This window comes from Hesperophylax consimilis, chromosome 4 (genome assembly GCF_061612785.1).
Source record: "Hesperophylax consimilis isolate HC1 chromosome 4, BYU_Hcon_1.0, whole genome shotgun sequence".
NCBI classification, from domain to species: Eukaryota; Metazoa; Arthropoda; class Insecta; order Trichoptera; family Limnephilidae; genus Hesperophylax; species Hesperophylax consimilis.
This window is the reverse complement of record NC_142839.1, coordinates 24,709,272-24,730,335: the sequence shown is the minus strand read 5'-3', so window position 1 is coordinate 24,730,335 and position 21,064 is coordinate 24,709,272. Positions and strand designations below refer to the sequence as shown.

General features: G+C 34.1%; 1 protein-coding gene and 1 non-coding gene across 10 annotated transcripts in view; both read left to right on the top strand.

Moving 5' to 3' along the window:
• The window catches only part of LOC149424418 (pseudouridylate synthase RPUSD2-like), a 567,139-nt gene that overhangs the window by 441,181 nt on the left and 104,894 nt on the right, over nucleotides 1-21,064 (top strand). The gene's annotated exons all lie outside the window — the stretch shown is intronic.
• TRNAG-CCC (transfer RNA glycine (anticodon CCC)) lies at nucleotides 13,178-13,248 on the top strand. The gene has a single exon. It is a non-coding gene; the product is annotated as a tRNA-Gly (tRNA).

Below are 21,064 nucleotides of genomic sequence, written 5' to 3'. Positions count from 1 at the left end.
AAGTTCCGTAATTCCGTTCAGCTCCCGGAGAATTTGCTGTGATAACCTCTCTCATAGCCCGCTCGTCGATACGATGACTGGAGTCAGATAGTCAGAGGTAAACCATTTCTGTAATTGCTCACCGTGTTGGTTGCCGGTTGATCGCTACTATGTCCTATCGATATTATTGTAACGATAACCCGGACTTGGAAGATTCTATTTGCCATAATGGCACACATGAATCTATCGGCCTAACTCATCGGTTAAACTCAAACATAGGGATAATATTCAGACATGCTAGTTTTTTTAAGTAAGAGTCTCGATTTTCTTAAAATACATAAAACATTACCGTGACATTGAAAAGTCATCGGCACAACACATTATGCCAAAAAAGCATTAAAAAATCTCGCAAACCAAAAGTACTAAGAAACCACCCACGTACGGTACTAGTAGCAATCCTATACTTCTCTCGATTTACTACAATATGTTTGAGAGGCACAATAGCTAGTCCTTTTATCTTTGTTTATCATCGCAAACGAGCGAACGCATAACTACTAGATTAAAATGGTAACATAATTTACTCAAACTCGGTCGTGTCAATAATAATTTGCATTCGAATCCATACAATAACACGCGTTGTTTATTTTGCGTGACTCGGTCCACTTTCAAGCCCCTAGAGCCGTTTTGGAGCCCCATCAAAAACAAGGTTCAATTTTTCATCTAAGCCTCTCCGTGTTTACGTTTCCGGCGAGCTTCCGTTGTCTGTGTTTTGAATGTCAATAACCTAAGTTCTCGGTCCCTTGCCCACCGAACGACGACAGATTTAAACTGGATATGTTACGTTTTTTATACCAACGAAATATCCGACAAGGTTTTAAATAATGCTGTACGATTTTAATCTATGTGACTGTTACGTGTGCAGTTTTGTTGAGTTGTTCTGATCTGCCGTCTGCGGGGTTATTTTAACCTTATATTTATAGTACGGACTTTTTCATAATAACTTGCATCTCATGGGAGGGGGCAATAGAAGAATTTTTCTTATTATATCCTAAAAGCATGAGAAAAACAGTCGTGCAAGAACTAAGTTTGCCAATTTATATCTATGTTTCCGGTAGATTTTAATGCCGAGGTCATTCGCACTCCTGATATCTGTTCTAACTACTGAGCTTTCGTGGCAAACTTCAGACCCGCCGTATTCATTCATGTTTTTGAATCTGTGATCATTAGAATTGTTTAAAATGTTATCCGCTCCTTTGAAGTTATCGGAAAAAGTTCGAATTGCAAAAAATATGAACAATTTATCAATAGGGGGTATTGAAATGTAAATGATATACTGTATAATACACAAATAAATCATTTGTAGTATTGCTTGAGTTATTAAACTAGAGTGGTAGGAGCTTTGACAAAGGTTTATAATTAATCCCCTCGGATTAATGCAAAACCTTTGAGCAAAGGGTTAAAGGTCCTACTACTATTGCACCCACCACGTCCTTTAAAAATGTTTGAGATGGTTTTTCATGAAGGTAGCCTGTAGTCTAATTGTAATATAATACTCTAGTCTGCTAACTCAGCAATACTACAAATGATTTATTTATATATTATATACGCGTAGTTATGAAAATGTATAAGGTTTGCAATGACAAAAATTCTCAAACTTTAATCATTTAAATTCTATGAAATACATACCCAAATGTTTGTACAAAGTGCAAATTGAAAAGCAGTGAATCCATTTTCGTACATTTTCCCGAAAATTACAGTTACATACTTAGTTTTACAATAGCTTAAAAGGCTACAGTTTAAGAACTTTTTCATTGGAAATGAAAAGAAAAAATCTAGAATTACAGATAAATCATTTTTAGAATTTTTAGCGTTAGCAAATAACAGGGTTTAAGTCATCAAGTCAGAGATAACACCAGTTTTTATATTAGAGCGACGAGTTACTGTCGTTGGACTTCAGATTTTCAACCCACAAGCTTACTTTTATCTCGGATATAATAACCCTCAGGAATGTGAGGCGGTATTTGACTTGGTTATGTTTCGGCACGTTCAAATTTTGCCTCTATAATATAAAAGAGAAAGCGATTCCTTTGTCATTTCGAGACATGCCCGATTTTGTTAGTGTCTTTAAGTTCTCAGCAAACTGGTTTCACGACGTTCGATGAATTAATTAATTGTGCATTCGTCACGAGGTTACGTCTATCAGAATTGCACACCTCAATAACTTAACCCAGCCTTAATTTTTTAAATTCAAATATTTAATTTTACCACTATAGAGTGGTCCGAGGTCCCTACTCTCCTTGGTACTGTGAGATAAAGTGTGTCTTGTTGAAATTACCCAGGCGCGTTTGACTATTACTTCTGCTTTCAAACATGTTAAAAAGCAGAAGTTTGACGTGCAGGTGTAATTCTATCCGTGTTTAATACTGGCCGTGTGATATTCGTACGTAAAATTGACGCCTGGGTAATTTCAACCAGACACAGTTTATCTCACAGTACCAAGGAGAGTAGGGACCTCGATCCATCTATATCGGCCCTGTTCCTCAGTCATAACAGTATATTCCACAGTACCAAGGGGAGTAGGGACCTCGATCCATCTATCTCGGCCCTGTTCCGCAGTCATAACAGTATATTGCACAGTACCAAGGAGAGTAGGGACCTCAATACATCTATCTCGGCCCGGCTCCTCAATCATAACAGTTGCTGTCTTCCGATTCTAATTTTCAGAGACCAAAATTTCAATTACAATTTTGACTCTAAATGATGTCAGGAATCACTGGTTAAAGTAAGCCAAGCACGTCCCTTAATACCCTGTATAGATACTTCGAATATAATACTCAAAAAATTCTTCCACTTGTCAATTGAACAATTTTAGTATAAACTAGGCAGAACTTTATAATTGAAAAAAAATATATTTGAAGTTATTATCTTCCTCTCAGAGTTAAATATTATTCAATATTAGTTTTATCTATTCGTTGCTTCCAACCCTCCTCTTCTTCGTTTTATCCTCTTTAGTTTCTTTCCTCGTCAAAACATGCATAAATCTGGGGTTTCTTAGATCGTGTGCTTGAACTACCATCACATTTGGCTCCGTCACAATTTTTTTAGTTGGGGTGCTTGATCAGCCTTTGATTAGGTCATCAAGTAAACTTCGGACTATCACTTAAAAAATGATTTGAGCAAACCAATAAACTGCGACGGTGTTGCAACACTATCAATGATTGAGAGAGGCTGCAGTCCAGTGAGCATTATTGGCTCGTTATAAGTCCGGTACAGTGGTCTAGTGCTGATTTAACTGGCACACTCGTGTTGAGTGACCTCCGCCACCCTTGGTATGACGCTTGCTGTGCCATTGAGTGCTGTTGTATTTCTGAAAGTCATATTCATTTGACCCACTGAGCCGTGATGTATGATTGTTTACTCGTATATCAAGGCTCAACTTGTTATGATTGGTTACTTAATTCATATCTCATATAAACAGCTGTTTGAAGTTTAATGATATATATACTTACATAAAAACAAAGTCAGTAGTACAGATTGAAATTATTAACTTAGCAAACAACCAAAATAGGTATCAAGGACGCCATGATTGTTGTTATTTTTATCTGTAAAAAAATAACATGTTGTTTTTCTTTTAAAGATTTAAAGCTATTCAAATAAGAAATGAAAAGTGATGCAAGAGGATTATTCTCAAGGTTTGGCTTTCATGAAACCTATAAAAGCCACCATGTTTTCAGTATTAGGTAGAGTTGGTGACAGTTGAAGCTGCATTGTCAAATTTGCGGTAAATAATTGCCCGTTGGATGAGTTAATTATTTCAAAATTTGAATGGTCATATGATTGGTTGAAATAAATTTATTTTGCGTTGGTATTCCCAATCTATACGATAGAAATCCCACTGACTGTAAAGTTAGGCATGTCATTCTGTAGCTATTTTTCTACAGAAGTTCAATAATATTTTTCATTTTTAAAGCTGGAATTCCATTGTCATATTATTATGAATATTTAAACTTGTTTCTTATGATAATATTATAATGGTTACATTTGTTTGATAATTTCATGTATGAATATAATGTCTAACACTATTTGTCGGTGCATGACGTTATATTGTGTAACAATTAATATTGAAATGCTTACTGTTTAATTTGAGTTTATGTAGAAAATGGTTCCATGATAACTCAACACAGTGATAATTCAACACACCTTTAAAAAGTGATATAAAGTCATTAGAAACGATTAAAAAAAAAATTTATACCTAACCTAACCTAAACTACTTAACCCAGTTAATAAAGTTTTTGTTTCATCACTTTCCATGACTTTATATAACTTTTTAAAAATGTGATGAATTATCATTTTGATGATTTATCCGGTCACCGTACAAAATAACAGATATTTAAAAAAAATCTTATTTTTGAATAGTTCATTGTTTTAGTATGGCGCATCTTTCTTTATTCAGTACAAAGTAAATGCAGTTATTAATGTGGTTGTTTTGTATTTACACGGTACTTTTGTGAATGGTGCTAATAATTGACCAATCATGTTGCCCGCCCTCAATTGCTGTTTACGCGTGCGTTACGTCGTCGTAAGAGATACAAAGAGAACAGGGTCATCATTATCAGAATTGCCTATTTTTAGATTTAAAAATTTTATGTCAAAAAAATTATTTCCGTTAATACACAGTAAGACATCTCGAAGGCTAAAGATCTCGGCTACTTGATTCACCAAACGTTGGTTGATTCTATTAAGATATTTACAAAATACATGCTTAAAAGATAGTCGTTGTAAAAAGAATTGTTTTAGGTTTAGATGGAGGCAAATAATTCGAAGGTAGCTTTAGAAGGGGACCTCAATGTACACAAAGGCTTGCTGAAGAATCAATATACGCCATTGTGGTACTGAAGTGAATCCAACAATTCAAGCATTCGTTAATCCTTCAATGAAATCATTTAATGAAAGCTTCGATGAAATATTTATTTATTCGTTTTTGGGAAATCGACAGTTTACATTTAATCAGTTTTTACATAAGTATTATATAGTAAAATAAAACCAATTATGGATTTCCTCCTCGTGACTTTAATAGAGGATTATGGATTAATTATTTTATTAATAGAGACAGCATAATTTGGTATAATTTATTCAAATTTATGAGAAAGGAACATGAATTTAAAAAATTTATACAAAACAAAAAATACCTATAATATATAAAACGAAAAATTTACAAAACAATACATTTATAGCCATTGAGAGAGGTTGTAGATATTAATCAAATCATAATAGAAATATAAACAATAGAGACATAAACATTATTCACCAACCATCATAGAAATATTCTTTTGTGGACCTCTTGTATTTGGTAAGTTCGCAACTGAAAATATCAACCTTAGATAATACGCTATTGTAATTATTGCATAGTCTGTTCAGGCAAAAATTCTGTTTAGAGTTCGTTTTGCTTTGATCAACCCTGAACAGGACACAAATTATTATTAAGCATAGGCTGTTTCGCAGAATTTTAATAATAATTTATCAAATTTTAAAGTTCTTTTCAAGTTCTGTTGTTATTTCGGTTCTGTAAAGCAACTGGCCCATAAAGATATAAAACAAAACTTGAAAATATTTTTCACGAAACTTGAATAGATCTTTTACTGAACTTGAATTTCAGTTTTGAAATTTGATGAATTGTTCAAATTCACTGATAATTCTAAAAATATTTTGTTAAATATTGATAGGATCGCGATGACCAATATACGTCACTAAAACTGCACGGACAAAAATGACTTTTGATAATTTATTAAAAATCTCTTCAAATTATATTATATAAACTTTCAAAGACTAACTCTTAGTAAAATTGTGATAATATTCGAACACTTGTTCATGCATCTGCATTTGTCTTAATAATATATAATGACGAAATGCGAAAGTGTTTTATGAACACGTGTTCCGACATCGTGAAAAAACATTTGTATGTTACTGTCAATTCATTCGTTAATGGCCTGCAATCTTGTTTTTAACCATATTACGAATAATTTGAAGAGATTCTTAAAACACTAGCAATATTTATCAGTAAGTTTTCTCAGTGTGGGTTTCAAATAAGAGAACGAAACAAGGGCGGTAAAAAACATTTTGAATATTATTTCCCTTATCAGGCACAAGAGCTCCTCTTTTATGATAAGGTATACATGACCAACTATGTACCTAAATATGATATATTGCAAAATATGTATGTATTAATGTAACTATGATCTATATTAAAATAATAAAAAAAAAAAATAAAAAAAAATAAAAATTATAGTCTTGAATTTGCAAAATTTGAAGAAATTATACCTAGTCTTTCTTCAGGCGAAACAAATTCTGTTAGTTAAATTTTGTATTCAGTAAAATTGACCTATGGATGGACGAAATATATTCTACAAAAGATTAGGGATGAAAAGGAAACAGAGAAAGTGATTTAGTAATGAATTTAATATCTTCATAATTTTATTTTTAAGTGAAACTAAAATATTGAACTCAATGTTTTATTTTTATATTATTGGACAATTCATGAATTTATTGTGTTTATCTTATTGTTGGTTCTTTACCGCAGAGCGTATGGCCAGTAATTCCCGTCGTTACTGAAACTTTTAAACAGATTGAACTTTAAAGGGGGTCAATCTAAGTATCGGTAAAATTACAATCTTGTCCTCTTAACCCGCTCAGCTCTCGTAAGAATTCCAATTTGGGCCCTTTACCCTGAGTGGGGCGGAGCAAACAACCCCCTGGGCGATGTTACCCCTCCGCCCCTTGCCGCCAGCAATCCACCCCGCCTGCAGGCTTCTCCGCCCAGCTAGGGCCCGGGCTTATCGCTTATCTCCCCCGCCTTTGTCTCTACTCGACTGCCGTCGACTTTTGAACTTCGAACCTGCTTCTTGCCGCGTCACCTTTGTGATGTGATGACCCTAGCCCGACTTGGAGCACGAGTACTCGGCCGCGATTAGTCTAACCTCGGAGCTGCAACGTCATATCTCCAGCGGGGTTTATTTCTTCGCGTGGTCTTTATACATCATGTGTCTGGTAACATATTGCCGTGTTTTTTAATATTGACTAAGAACAATAAACACTATCCCGTTTATCTTTTTAGACAATTTTCACTTCGGTAGTTGATCTGAAGAACCCTTAAGCAGCTTGTCTGAAATCTATTTTCTTATGTTACTTACAATGTTATTTATGCATGCGTCAGGTAATTTATCTTTTTAAACAATTTTCACTTAGGTAGTTAATTTTCTTGTCATCAAGAAGAGCGCTTTTTGTTTATCTGAAATATGTTTTCTTTTTCTTTTGTTATTATTAGTATGGTTGTCTCTTACTAATTATTTATCCAGTTCACAAAGGTTTCTATCACCTTTATTTTAACCAGTGGAGTGAGATCTAATAAAAACCCATTTAGTTTATTTCAAATGACGGGTTGAAGTATACATTCACAGGATTTCCGAAACTGGTGGCATTATTATGGTCATCAAATTTCAGATATTTGAGCTATTAATTAGATAATGAAATCAGATATCACTTAAGTGCGAGCTGACTGAATAAGTTGTTAAGCTTGATTTATTCATGACAGTCAAAGATATCCGGACCAGTGAATTTTTAAATAGTACAAATAGTGAATTTCTCACATAATTAAAGTGCCCTATAATGATGTTGGCTTTCTCCTAAACCTCCCGAACCGCCCCATCCCCTTTGCCTAGTTGAAACCTTCAAACGGACCTTTCATACAAGTGCCGAAGAATTTGCGGTTAAGGACATTGTTATTTCTGTAAATGAAGTTGACAGCTTGCTGGTAAAGAGCTTCCACGTCTTAAAATTGTATTTCATCTCCATTCAATTGAATTGTACGCCATCTTGATTGAATGGTAAAATCTCTGTCCATTTTGGTATTATGATAAATCATTCTAATAAACCTATTGTTTTAATTCCTCCCCTTAGATGATGGGAAGGAGCTTTTTACACTTCTCTAAATCAATTATTCCATTCTTAGTTATTCATTTATTTTTGATGGTCTTATCTCTAGTAAAATATTATTTTGCAGTGGCGTTTCTCATTTATCAACCATTTTCAAGAATAAACATTAGTTTTAAAAAATATATTTACTTTACTTTCGATAGTTTTATAACCATCCTTGTAAACTTGGTACTTTGCAAAACCCTTATTAATAAAATAAAATTAAAACACAGTTTTAATACGTTTGTCAGTAAGTAAATTCGACTCGTCGCGGCGTCGTCATGTTTTTTTTCATTGTTTCACTTTGAATCAATGGTCAAGAATAGGTCCCTACCTATCGTTGAATGATGAAATCCTATTACGTAGTGTAATAACAAATAATGATCGAATAGAAGATGATTATTTATTTTACTTATAAAAACTATTTCACTACCTCTTAGTAAGGTTCATTAGCGCTATTCGTCGAATAACGTGCAATAAAATATATACTCTCCGAGCAGCGAACTACATAACAGTTTTCTGCGAAGTTTTAAAATAAACCTGTAATCGATCAATTTCTCATAGAAAGCAAGTGAGACTGAAATTCTATCTAAATCATTAATTTAAGCGTAAATAATGCGCGGAGTACTGATTTAAAAAAAACTTGTATTTTTTATTCGTGTTCTGTAATAAATTAATATATTTTATGAGTAATTTTGTTACGTTTAAAAATAAGTTACAGGCTCTCGAGGATAATGTATCTCGTCTGAAATATTCTCACCTAACTAGTAACAACCCATTGAACGCCTTAATAGGCAGCTGAGGCGGGCTAAAGTAAGGTTTAAGTAATCTAATACTATGCAAATTAATACAAATTGGTTGATAATTCCTTTTATTCTGTGATTATTTTTAACTTTCTCCCGTTTTTCAATAAAAAAAACATCCATAGCTATTTTGCGTTACTTTTCCTTTTCACTTTAGCCAACCCCCTAAAGTGAAAAGGCTAAGCAAAAAACAAAACCCTAATTCTTACTGAGTTACTCGAGCAACGTCTTTTTTTCTTTCTTCGTAAGAATTTCTGAGATGTGAAAAGAATTCCACTTTTATTTTGCTTACTTGTTTAACTTTTATTATTTTTGGTGTTGAATTTTATTTTTAATCGTTGTAATTTATGACTTTTCATGTAAATCGCATAAATCTTGCTCATGCAAATGTTCTTTTAATTTGGTGAAAAATAATAAATGTAATCATGAGGTTTGTGCAGAGGGAAGATTTCCATTTTGCACTACGGCTTAGTGCTAGTGTAAACAACAAGCGTATCTACTGCTGAATGAGCCGATTACCGAGTCTGCTCTATGAAGATTAATATTTGTAGTGATATCTGGGGAAATTTCCCTGTAACTGTGGGAAAAGTTTTAATGGAGAATCGAACTTTTTCATAAATCATTAGATTTTTTGATAATGGATTAATAACATGTTTTTGATATAATATTATAAATATTTTCTCGATTATCAGTAAATTATTACCGAAAAATTGTGTTTTTTACTCATAACTAATTTATGTAGGAATAACATCATAATAAGGTACATGCTTATAGAAGAATGGAATATTTTAAAGGGGGTACTGTAATTTGTAAATGTTTGTTCGCCTTCAGTGAAATACATCGAATCTCTGGTCTCTTAATGTGTTTTGTATTATTTTTATATTACCTTGTAATTATCCTTTTTAGAAATTACTCAGATAGAAAAAAATGTAGGTATCACATCCGATCTTTAGACCGACCGTCGAGCAGTCCCGCAGTAGATCTGGCTGCTCGGGTCCTCGGGTCTCGGTCTTAAGCACTAGACCTGCGAAGACCTGCGAACCGCTTCCTAAGGAACCGTGCGGTATTGATATTCCAGGCGAAGCAGAGAGACCTCGATACAGACAGACAGCGAAGACAAATTATAAATTGGTCTTTCAAAATATAAATTGGATGAATTCCTCGGGGTTCCGGAGCGGGCAAACTCGCGTTTCGTCCTTTTCAAGGCTCTCCGCTGCCGCTCCGTTATCTTTTGTATTTGTACTCTCAAGTTTTATTTTAGCTCCGCGCCGCCGTAACGACAAATGCGGCACGGTTTTAACAAGCGAATCTTGCTGCCAGCCTCCTTCAGCTGTTCAGCAGCCCGCTTTTGTGTTCTCTCTTTTCTTGTAAATGTATCCACAACTTGCATAAGTACTATTGAATTGAATTTATTTCATATCAAATCGAACGGTCTTATCGCGTTGGAAAAGTTATTGGGACGAAAGAATTTCACGAAAAGCAAGAAATTTCTAGTTTACTTTGAAAATCAACTTCTCAAAACCACTTTCGGAGAAGTTACAAGATTGGGATTACTAAGAAAGTATTACTCGTATTCCAAGAGGTCTACCTTGGTTTTTGCCTTCCTAATGTTATTTTATTTGGTTTAACGTTTACTTTCCCCTTGACGTCAGCTGCTGTATAATCGCTACAAGAGAGACGAAATATCTATTGGACCTAACGTGAACATTACACACCAGTAGGTTTAGCTAAGTCCTTTATTCACTGAATTGACATTCTATGATTTGTCTCTCTTAGGGATCATAAGAATCTTTCCTGTAATATTTTTAAATGTGATATTGTAATTTTTGCTTTTGTAACATTAAAAATAATAGAGATGGCTTTATGAGTTACTTATTCTTTTTTGATGAAATTATTTTCCAGCGTTTACTTTTCTACATTGAACACGCTTCAAATTTCCAACCTTGTTCGTTCATATTTCTGTAACGATAGTTCTTTGATATTCTAGTATTTCCATAATTTTATTTTTTTCTCTTTTGCCGTCTTGTGTGTTTGCTTGCACGATATTTTTGGGAGGTTTTTGTTTATGAATCAGCCAGTAACTGGTTAAAACGTTACTTATAGTATAGTAGGCACTCTTAACGCTGGCCCATTTGTTTTCCTAGGCGGGTTTTAATTTAAGTGGGTTCCTCCCGTTCGTTACTGTACTTCCCGAGCCGCGCCCGCCCTCTTCCATTGTGCCCTTCCCCACCATTGTGTGAACCGGGCTGAAATAGTCTAACCCTTCAGAACCTGGCCTCCCAGTAGGTACTTAGACAATATTTCCATCATAAGTAGTACCGTACCATGCCTTTTGCAATTTACTCAGCGCTTTCCACGATCTTTGCTTGTTTTTCTATTCTGACGTTATATCTGGTCTCCAATTTATACTTTTGTCTGAGTTGAACAATTTGCATTTCAAATCTTTGTAATAAAGTTTGTCGGTTTTTCTACAATATTACCTATTCGCTCTGAGAGAATATTTATTTACTTGAAACGGAAATAAATAATACATTGTGTTGGGTTCAGCTGACAATAGTTTTTGATTGATTTTGGAATTATGACATTTAGATAATCACAACACAACAGACTTATTGAATGCCTATAATAATGGAAAGAGTACTCGTATTGTTGTTAAGGGGTAATTTTATACCATTACTTTATACCTAATGTGACAGCAATAGTTTGATTTATTTGTATTAGAATGGTTCATTTTCGTTTTAACGAGACGTAGTAGGTATTTGATGAATCTTTATCATGGATATAAATTGAGGAATCTTGTATAACTATCTTAAGTTGAGGTAAAATCCCTTTGTAATTTATTTTTAGACAATCATGAAAGCGTTTAATTTGTATTATTGTGTAGCACCGTCCCTTTGCATTTCATCAACAACCGATAAATCCTTTTACGGAACATACGGAATAACTTTCGCAAAAATGTACTTTTATTTTATTTTCGTGGTACAACAAGTGCAGTACAGCATTTTAGGTGCTTCTTTATTTAGTGGCGTGGAGATGAGTGGGGAAGCAACAGCCAGCACAGTACAAACATTACACGGTACAACCACTCGGTCCGCACTGCGCAAGGCACTACTTACACTTTACCAAATACCGAGAGTAGGACATTAAACTGCTAGCTGTTGGCCAGTCAGTAGCTTTTCACCAGACGGTAACGGTTTGTACGATATTGGTAAATTGTACTGCACCGTCAGTTAATCACATTAATCCTCCGCATTTTACATTTTATTTAAACTCGTTCTAGTAAAATTCTCCTTGAAATTCATGTCTGTACTTACGTTTTGAAGTGTAAAGCTTCAAATTAAACATAACCTCATTTGCATACTTACAATTATCAATCTGTTCTTCAATTCTGTAAGAAAGCAAAGATAATATTTAACGGTTTTCATAATACGTTTAGTTTCCGCGCTCTCGCTTGTAGCCTATTGCTTAAGTTATATATTCCCCACATTTGAGTAGTTTGGCTCAACTGCTTTGCTCAAACCTAATAAAAGAAGTTTGAAACTTTAGCAATTAAATAATATTTCTTGTTAAAGCCGCCCAGGGGGTTGCAAACTTATTTTTGTTTTTGAATTTTCCTTCCGACTCTTTTACTCCGAGCTCTTCAGAATAATAATAACTTGTTTTCGCAAGTTATTTTTGCTCAATACTGCTCCATCTTGGTATTTACCTTCTTGTTTTTAACCTATTTAATATCACAGTTATTAATTACTTTGATTATTTTATTTTAATTGATCCTTATTAACCGTCTACTAATTGCTTGGTTCATCTTGCCATTAGAAATGTTTTGTATCGCTCTCCTTTTTGTGTTTATTTGTGAAAGTTTTAACCTTTGAAATAATTACTTCCTTAACAGAAGTCATTTAAAATAGACGTTTCAATTACAACATTTATTTAGTATTCCGAGTTACCTTTTTATCCCTTTACAATCATCTCGTTTAACCTTTTATTTTAATGTTATGTCTAATTATTTTGAGAGCTTGATGTAATTTTTTAAATAGGTATCTTAATATTTAGTTTTCCGTGATACTAAACACTGAACTTATGATATTATTAAAAATATTTATGGATTTAATAAGTCGCTATATTAGTTGTTTTTTTTATAAATATTCTACTTTTACGAGGTAGATACCACCAACATTCGAAGCTTTTTTCGTTCGAAATGTTTTATATTACAACGTTGTAACTTTTTCACCCTGATGGGCCATTTTTCTTTCGATAAATATACCTTTTTATGATATACATATATTAGTAGCAAACAAATCTAGTACCTACCTACAGTTTCATTTGGATCGCGTGTCTGGCGCACCCCACCTCTAGCCCCGTATTCGCTACCTACAACCCTCGTCTGCGGCGAGTATTGTCTCGGTAAAAGGCCGGGTAAGCCAGCGGCACTGCTGGTGTAGTGGTATCATGCAAGATTCCCATTCTTGCGACCCGGGTTCGATTCCCGGGCAGTGCAGGTTTTTTTTACGAATCGGCATTGAAAACCTTTTATTTTTTTATTTTAAGGCATAGTTTATAGTTAATTAATTTATAATTCAGAATTTATAATCTTTTAAACATGTAAATACGGTCATTTTTTTTAGAAAGCTTTAGTTATAAGATTATTTTTAGACCAAACTTAATTTAACTTTTCACTTTTGTCAGATAATTTGTGTTTTTAGTTTGTTCTTGTGTAGAAAGAATACCTCCATCTATTACGTTGGCAGGAGATTTAGCTTATTACGTTATCCTAGAATCTTTCCCTCCAAATTTTACATGTGATTTTGTAAATCTCCTTTTTCTGTGATACAATTCTCGGTCGGCTCCTATTATCGAATCCCTTTCATAAATATTTTCTACCCAGATTTGCAAAGAGAGAGAGAAAAAATAGGAGAAACCCACAAAGGAAATGAACACGTTATGTTTGCAAAAAACAAACCCCTCGTACCACTTCAAGTCGTCAAACCGCTAATACCCCATCCGCATACTTAACCCTTTATGGAGTGTCACCCCTAGGGTTTTCTTGCATTTTTACTTTTTTATCTTTGAAAGTTGACTTGGCGGAGTTTTTGACAGAGTTCTCTCGGGCATCTCCTCTTTTCCTCTCCCAGAGCTCTTTCCTCTCGTCGTAAGCAGATCAAGAGCTCCCTCGGTATACTTAGCAGAATTAAATTGGCACAGATGGGAGGGGAGGAGGATACGAATGTGACAATGCCTTTACGGTTGCAGTAATTCCCGTTTTTCCCGGCTCTCGGAGTGATCTCTATTAATTACCTCGGGCTCTGTTGACAAATTATAGAATATGGCACACAATGTCCCCTTCAGCCGTGTTCATTACTTACGTCACCAATCTTTCCGCGCAATACATTTACAATTTTTATTTTTTTTGGAATAACTTAATCAGTAATATCTCAAATTGTAATATTTAATTATTGAAGACAATATTAGTGATTCCTAAACGAAAATCTGAAACAGAAAAATCAGTAAAAAATACAGTCACATCCCGGCAAGGCAAGGGTCCTGGGTTCGAGTCCTAGACGTGTGAGTACCTTTTTCTGATTTTTCGGTTTCCGATTTTATTTTAGGAATCGCTAATATTGTCTTCAATAATTAAACATTTACAATTATTGCAATGCGACTAAATACAAGTCTGCATTCAAAATATTTTGCTTTTAAAGACAACATTATTTTTTAAATATTTTTTTTTTATATTGCCGGAGTATCTAGCACGGTCGATCGATAAAGGTTTTATCAATAATGTCGGTAACTTGACATCTTTCCCCTGCACAACTGCAGATCGCTTACGTACAGATTCAGGTCGAATAAATTAAGAACACTTAGTCGTTGTGAGTCGTTTATTTCTTCATTGGCGAACGGCAGACTTGCTCGGGAACGATGACAAGTTACCGACATTATCGATAAAGTCTTTATAGATCGACCGTGCTAGAATCTTATTTGCTGGTCTTTAAATCTGTAGAATATTGAATATGAATATGTGTTGTAATTTATCACCACGTATTGGGTAGATATCTTTAGGTTTTTGTGGTTAAAGTTAAGAATTATAAATACTATTTCATTACTACGTTTTTATAGATCTTAGCAATGCTCAATATAATGTCTTAATTATCGGCAGTATTATTTTCAAAATCTATTTCTTTACAAACAATATCTCGTAATACTGATAAATACTTATTCGGTTACGTTCAATACAACTATAATAAATTTCTTGTAGAAATTCACAGAAATTTCCATCTTTTAAAATTGTTCTAACTTTTAATAAAAGCATCCTAAAGCTCATTTTTGATTCAAACCTACATTTGCTTAATTTTAAAATAAATGTATAAATTCACACTTGTAGCTCTAATAAACACAAAACTTTACAATTGTAGGACTGTAGGTGTAATAAATATTGGCCAAGAGAGGCTTATCAAAATAGATGGCTTATATTCCGTTTTGTGTTCGCGGGGGTACCATTTTTCATTCGAATGGCAACGGAATCTTTTTTGATGGAATAGGACATCAGCCTCTCTCTCATTCCTACTTGTAAATTAATTATAACGTTTTTTTATGTCGGTTTTATTGGGTTCTTCGTGTAGGTGAAAAGGGGACGGATCATAATGGTATCAGCGGTGTGTTGTATATTTTTGGCAAGTGCACACTATAATGTTATAAAGTTGTTACTTGTAAAATATTTTGATTCCGCAACGGCTTTAGTTGTTTTCTTATTATTTTTATGTGTTATTAATTTATTTTCGTATTTGAGAGTTGTTTATATCTGCTTTATACATTTTTTTCTAATAATTATTTTTTCTATTGTTCCAGGTAAGCGACAATCAAGGCATACTTTCCATGGTCAATATTCATCTTGGTAAAAACACGATCAGGCAAGTAAAACAAAAAAAAATCGCTCTTACAGATAGTATATATTTGTTATTTTATTTATGTATAAAATATACGCCTAAAAAAGCTTTTACATAAAAGTGATACAGTGTACCTAGGAGAATATCTATATTATTCAAGAGATACTGACAGTAAATAGATGTAATCCACTGTAAAGTAGGAACAAAATACACAATTGTAATCAATAGCACCCCCATACTTGTTGCCCAGATCATGCATCCCATTGGTCAGTGAGTGTGTCCGATAGTTGGTCGTGTATGTATTGCAGAAGAATGTTATATTTTGTCTTGTATTCCTAGTCGGCACATGGAATTTAATAGTGGCAACGATGGCAGGACTATCAATTAAGTTGTTAAGTCATCCCTGAAACCGTAATTAATTTAAAATACGAGTATTATAAATTATTTTAAATTACCAATTATTTACTTAAAAATCACTTTTTCCTGCAGCAAAAAATCTAAAGTTATTTTTCACAAACATGTATAAGCATAGTTCTGATTAAGGATATTCATATGTTGTTAGTTCCGCAACGAAGTAACCCTTTTTACCCTTTATTACAATTTTCTTGGTCACGTACAAGGGTCCCCCCTTTGCGTGAAAACATTTCCAGCTACGTTGTCACATGACACTAGCGTTTCTTTTTCCCTTTGGACTTCTATTATAGTTAGAATTTATTTTAAAGTAGGTAGGTATTTCTTTACCCTTTTACTACATACACAATGCGCTGCCCATTTTAATGTGTTGATTTATGTTATAGATTAATATATACCTACGTTGCTTTTGATAGACGTTCATTTATAAAACGAATTCTTTGATTAATAGCTCTGGTATGTTGATTATAAATTTCTAATTTGAATTTCGCTCGGCTTGTTTCTTTGTTGCTGCCATAATATAAATAAAATGATTGGCTCGGTAAGCATTATTTCATGGCTTGCGCATTACTCGTCTTTTATCGATATTGAAGACTCCGTATCAAAATGAATTACCTACCCTTTTACTCTAAGTTTATACATTCCGGTGGTAAACGAAAATCATTTTGAAAAACTCAATTCACGTTTTCATTAAAAAAGATTACCCTTCATCTGCCTATTATTATAATATTTATGATTAAAATTCCTTATGAAGGCTATTTATGGTTATATTATTGGAAGTTTCTTTAGAACTATAATCTAAGTTTTTCGTGGGCAGAAATCTACGTTTTTACTAACTATCTATAATTAAAATTAGTTATGTGAAAATTTTTTTCTTATTAAAAATTCATTTAATTTTGATCAGTGGGTTACACAATATCTAGAATATAGAAAGTAAATCCTGAAATATAAAAATTAAATATTTGAAGCGTGTCGTGCTGTTACTTATATTGTCCCTTATTACATGTGTGTTTTCAGAGTAAACAAGTTGAATGGATAGCGGTATATAAACGAAAATGTTAATATATTTTCTAAACCTCACCTGAAGGTTATGACATTATTTGGGTATATTAAGACCGCCGTCAATTCATTTTTCAAAAGATTTTATGGTATTCTGTGGTATATTTTGCAATGGAAGCTCTTTAAGTGCCCACTGAAATTTGAATTATTTGGAGGGTAAATATTCCTTTTTTTATGATAAATATCTAAGTAGGTTGCCTAAAAATGTTACATACCTTGAAGATCAGTTGATTTTATTGAAGATTAATTTTACATCTCAGTGCAATATTTTAGTATTTTGTACATCAAAGTTTATAAATTACTAATTAATTATACACCATATTTTCTCTTGCTTGATGTGACTTCTACAATACATCTTGAATTTACCAATTGGTGCAGACTTTAAAATTTCTAGCAGGGCACTATAATACTTCATATTATTAAAAGGTTCATTGGTTGACCCGAGTTTACTCAAGTCCTCCGGTAATCCGTTTCTTGTAACTTAAAAAGGTTTATTAATTGACCCGACTTTACTTCAGTCCTCCGGCAATCCGGGTCTTGTAACTTATAAAGGTTTATTGATTGACCCGAGTTTACGTCAGTCCTCCGGTAATCCGGGCCTCGTAACTTAAAAAGGTTTATTGATTGACCCGAGTTTACGTCATTCCTCCGGTAATCCGGGCCTCGTAACTTAAAAAGGTTTATTAATTGACCCGAGTTTACGTCAGTCCTCCGATAATACGGGCCTCGTAACTTAAAAAGGTTTATTAATTTACCCGAGTTTAGGTCAGTCCTCCGGTAATCCGGGCCTCGTAACTTAAAAAGGTTCATTAATTGACCCGAGTTTACGTCAGTCCTCCGATAATCCGGGCCTCGTAACTTAAAAAGGTTTATTAATTTACCCGAGTTTAGGTCAGTCCTCCGGTAATCCGGGCCTCGTAACTAAAAAAGGTTTATTGATTGACCCGAGTTTACGTCATTCCTCCGGTAATCCGGGCCTCGTAACTTAAAAAGGTTCATTAATTGACCCGAGTTTACGTCAGTCCTCCGATAATCCGGGCCTCGTAACTTAAAAAGGTTTATTAATTTACCCGAGTTTAGGTCAGTCCTCCGGTAATCCGGGCCTCGTAACTAAAAAAGGTTTATTGATTGACCCGAGTTTACGTCATTCCTCCGGTAATCCGGGCCTCGTAACTTAAAAAGGTTTATTAATTGACCCGAGTTTACGTCAGTCCTCCGATAATCCGGGCCTCGTAACTTAAAAAGGTTTATTAATTTACCCGAGTTTAGGTCAGTCCTCCGGTAATCCGGGCCTCGTAACTTTAAAGGGTAGGTTTATTGAATCTTTGGAAAAAAACGCTATGGGCTCATCTGTTTTTTCTCAACATATTTTTTATCGAAATATGCAACACGTATAGTTAGCTTTTTAAAATAAGGCAAAAATGTAATTAAAAAGACAGCGTCTTTTTCTCATTATTTTTGTGACGGAAAATTGGTAATATTCGTCGATTTTTTACAAAATTAAAAAAAAAATCTGTAACCTCATCCTCCTAATAAAGCTTTAATATTCATATTTATATATAATTAATTAATCTAGTTAGATTTGAAACCAATATCAGGTCTTAATCATAAAAGCTTCTCTCCAGATTTACAACATTTTTCCTGAATTAGCTTTAGATGAAATCGAGTCACGTTCAAATAAAGCTCGGTATTTTTAATTCAAGGGTAAGAGAGTGAGGTACCCCAAACATATTTGTGTTCCTGGTACCCGGTATGGGGCAAAGGACCTGTACTGCCTTCTGCCTTGACTGCCTGCTGCCTACTGCTTGTGGTTGCCCCTCTTCCCCTCCCCTTGATTTACGCCCTACTAATAAGGGATGGTTGGCGCGGCGTCGCGCACCTGTTAAATTCTACCGGGATATTTACAACTATATTACGTCCTATTAAATTATTTTGTAAAACGAATTCAAGGTTTAATATGGAGAGAATAACCTTATTCTCCGCGCAGTTATTTTTATTCAATACTCATTGTAATTAATTTAGGCTGAGCTGGTCTAATGGAAATTACTCTGCGAAAAATTTTCATAGACATATTATTATTTTGCGTTTGTGTCATATGCATGGGCGCCATTGTGCTGCGTGGCCGAGGGTTAATTTTTGATTTATTACATCTTACATTATAATGTTGGTCATTATTTAATATGTGAAATAACAGAATGTAAAAAAATAACACGTGAAATTCGTATTATATATTTTTAAAATATTTTATTTACTTCACCGCAGCACCCCTGTAGTATGTACAGTGTAAAGACAGGATAACTATGGCGCCTTCGGGTTGGGCAGCATTAACACATTAATGCGGGTCTTGAAGAGGCCCGGATTATATGAAGAAGGAAACACAGATGCCGGTAGCTCGTTCCACATACGAGCCGAAGAAGCCTAAGTAGCGGCCCGTTATCACGAAACCACCAACTATAATTATCCATTCACTCTGTAATAAATGGCAAAATGCAAAATATCATATATCAAATAATTTATTTTTTTGCAATAACTTAATGAGTTAAACCACGACCCTATCTCCTTTGGTCATATTTAACTGTATCCTACTTCGAATAAGAACTACCAACATTGTTTTCATTTTCTCACCGCACATTTTTATTGGCTGCTATCTTTATGTATGATCGCAAGATTAAACTCGAACTAAATGCAATCTAGACAGTGTCTTAGATAAATATATCTTATTTTAATTTTAATGTGCGACATCTATTGACTTTTTCTGCAAGTCTAGGATGAATATTTTATTTTTGGAATAACCTAATGAGTAAAACCTCAAATTGAAATATTTAATTATTGAAGGCAATATTAGCGATTCCCATTAGCTCAGTTGGTAGAGCCTTGCCCCGGCAAGGCGAGGGTCCTGGGTTCAAGTCCTAGATGTGACCGAATCTTTTTCTGATTTTTCTGTTTCAAATTTTCGTTTAGGAATCACTAATATTGTCTACAATCATTAAAATATTTTAATTATACTTTTGTATTCAAAGATATTTAATATCTTTGTTTATATTATTTTTAAATCGGTGTCACAGTCAGCATACAAAAATCAACACGCCATTTCGACTTTTTGAATGTTCGTATTAAAATTCAAATGACGAACTCCGCTTTTCATATTTCCCTTTAAATCGCGACTCTAATTTGGTATCGCTATATCCAACAGCCTGATTGCTGTATGAAAATATAAACACCGCCCTCCCCAATCACGCGTTTTTGTCGCCAGACCTTTGATTTGTTACCCCTGCGTCATATTATTTAAGCTTTTCCTTTTGATCTCAACATCCGCGTCAATGAAGCCGCTTCTGTGCAATCACTCCACAGACCCGGCCCCGGACCTCTGCTGTCTGAAGCCTTCAATAATGTATTGCACGTAAATCGCAAATTTCTTCCGGTTTCTTGCGGTTGCCGCGTTTGTCGATATCAGCATGTAGTATTGATATATAATACCTAAACTAACACCATCAACTATTGTAAAAATGGCGGCATCAATTAATTATATTATCTTTTTTTAATTTTAGAACCGCTGCGCAATCAATTTATTTGGTTTTTAAAATCTTTTTCTCTGTGGCCAGAACTGGTGGGTTGGAACTGGAAGATCCGATGAAAAACATGTTTTAAATATATGTGTATAATCACAATGAAATTTTTTTCCCATTGCCGCAACAAGAGACTACCATTCAAGATCTGAGTTTGCTCAAATTGGCTTTAGATATGTTTAGGAACAGATTAAAAGTACGGGAAATTAACGTCTTTTCTATTTTTCCTCTTAGTCTTCTCTTTTTCCCACCCCAATTTCAATTCCAATTTGGGAGGCGGGTTTGGGTACCGCCGCTCCGGGAACCATTTATTGGATAACCAATATCTTTGCCATAGGTCACCTCTCCAACTGGTCTCTCGACCCTTCTATATCATATTCATATATCCGTTACTCCT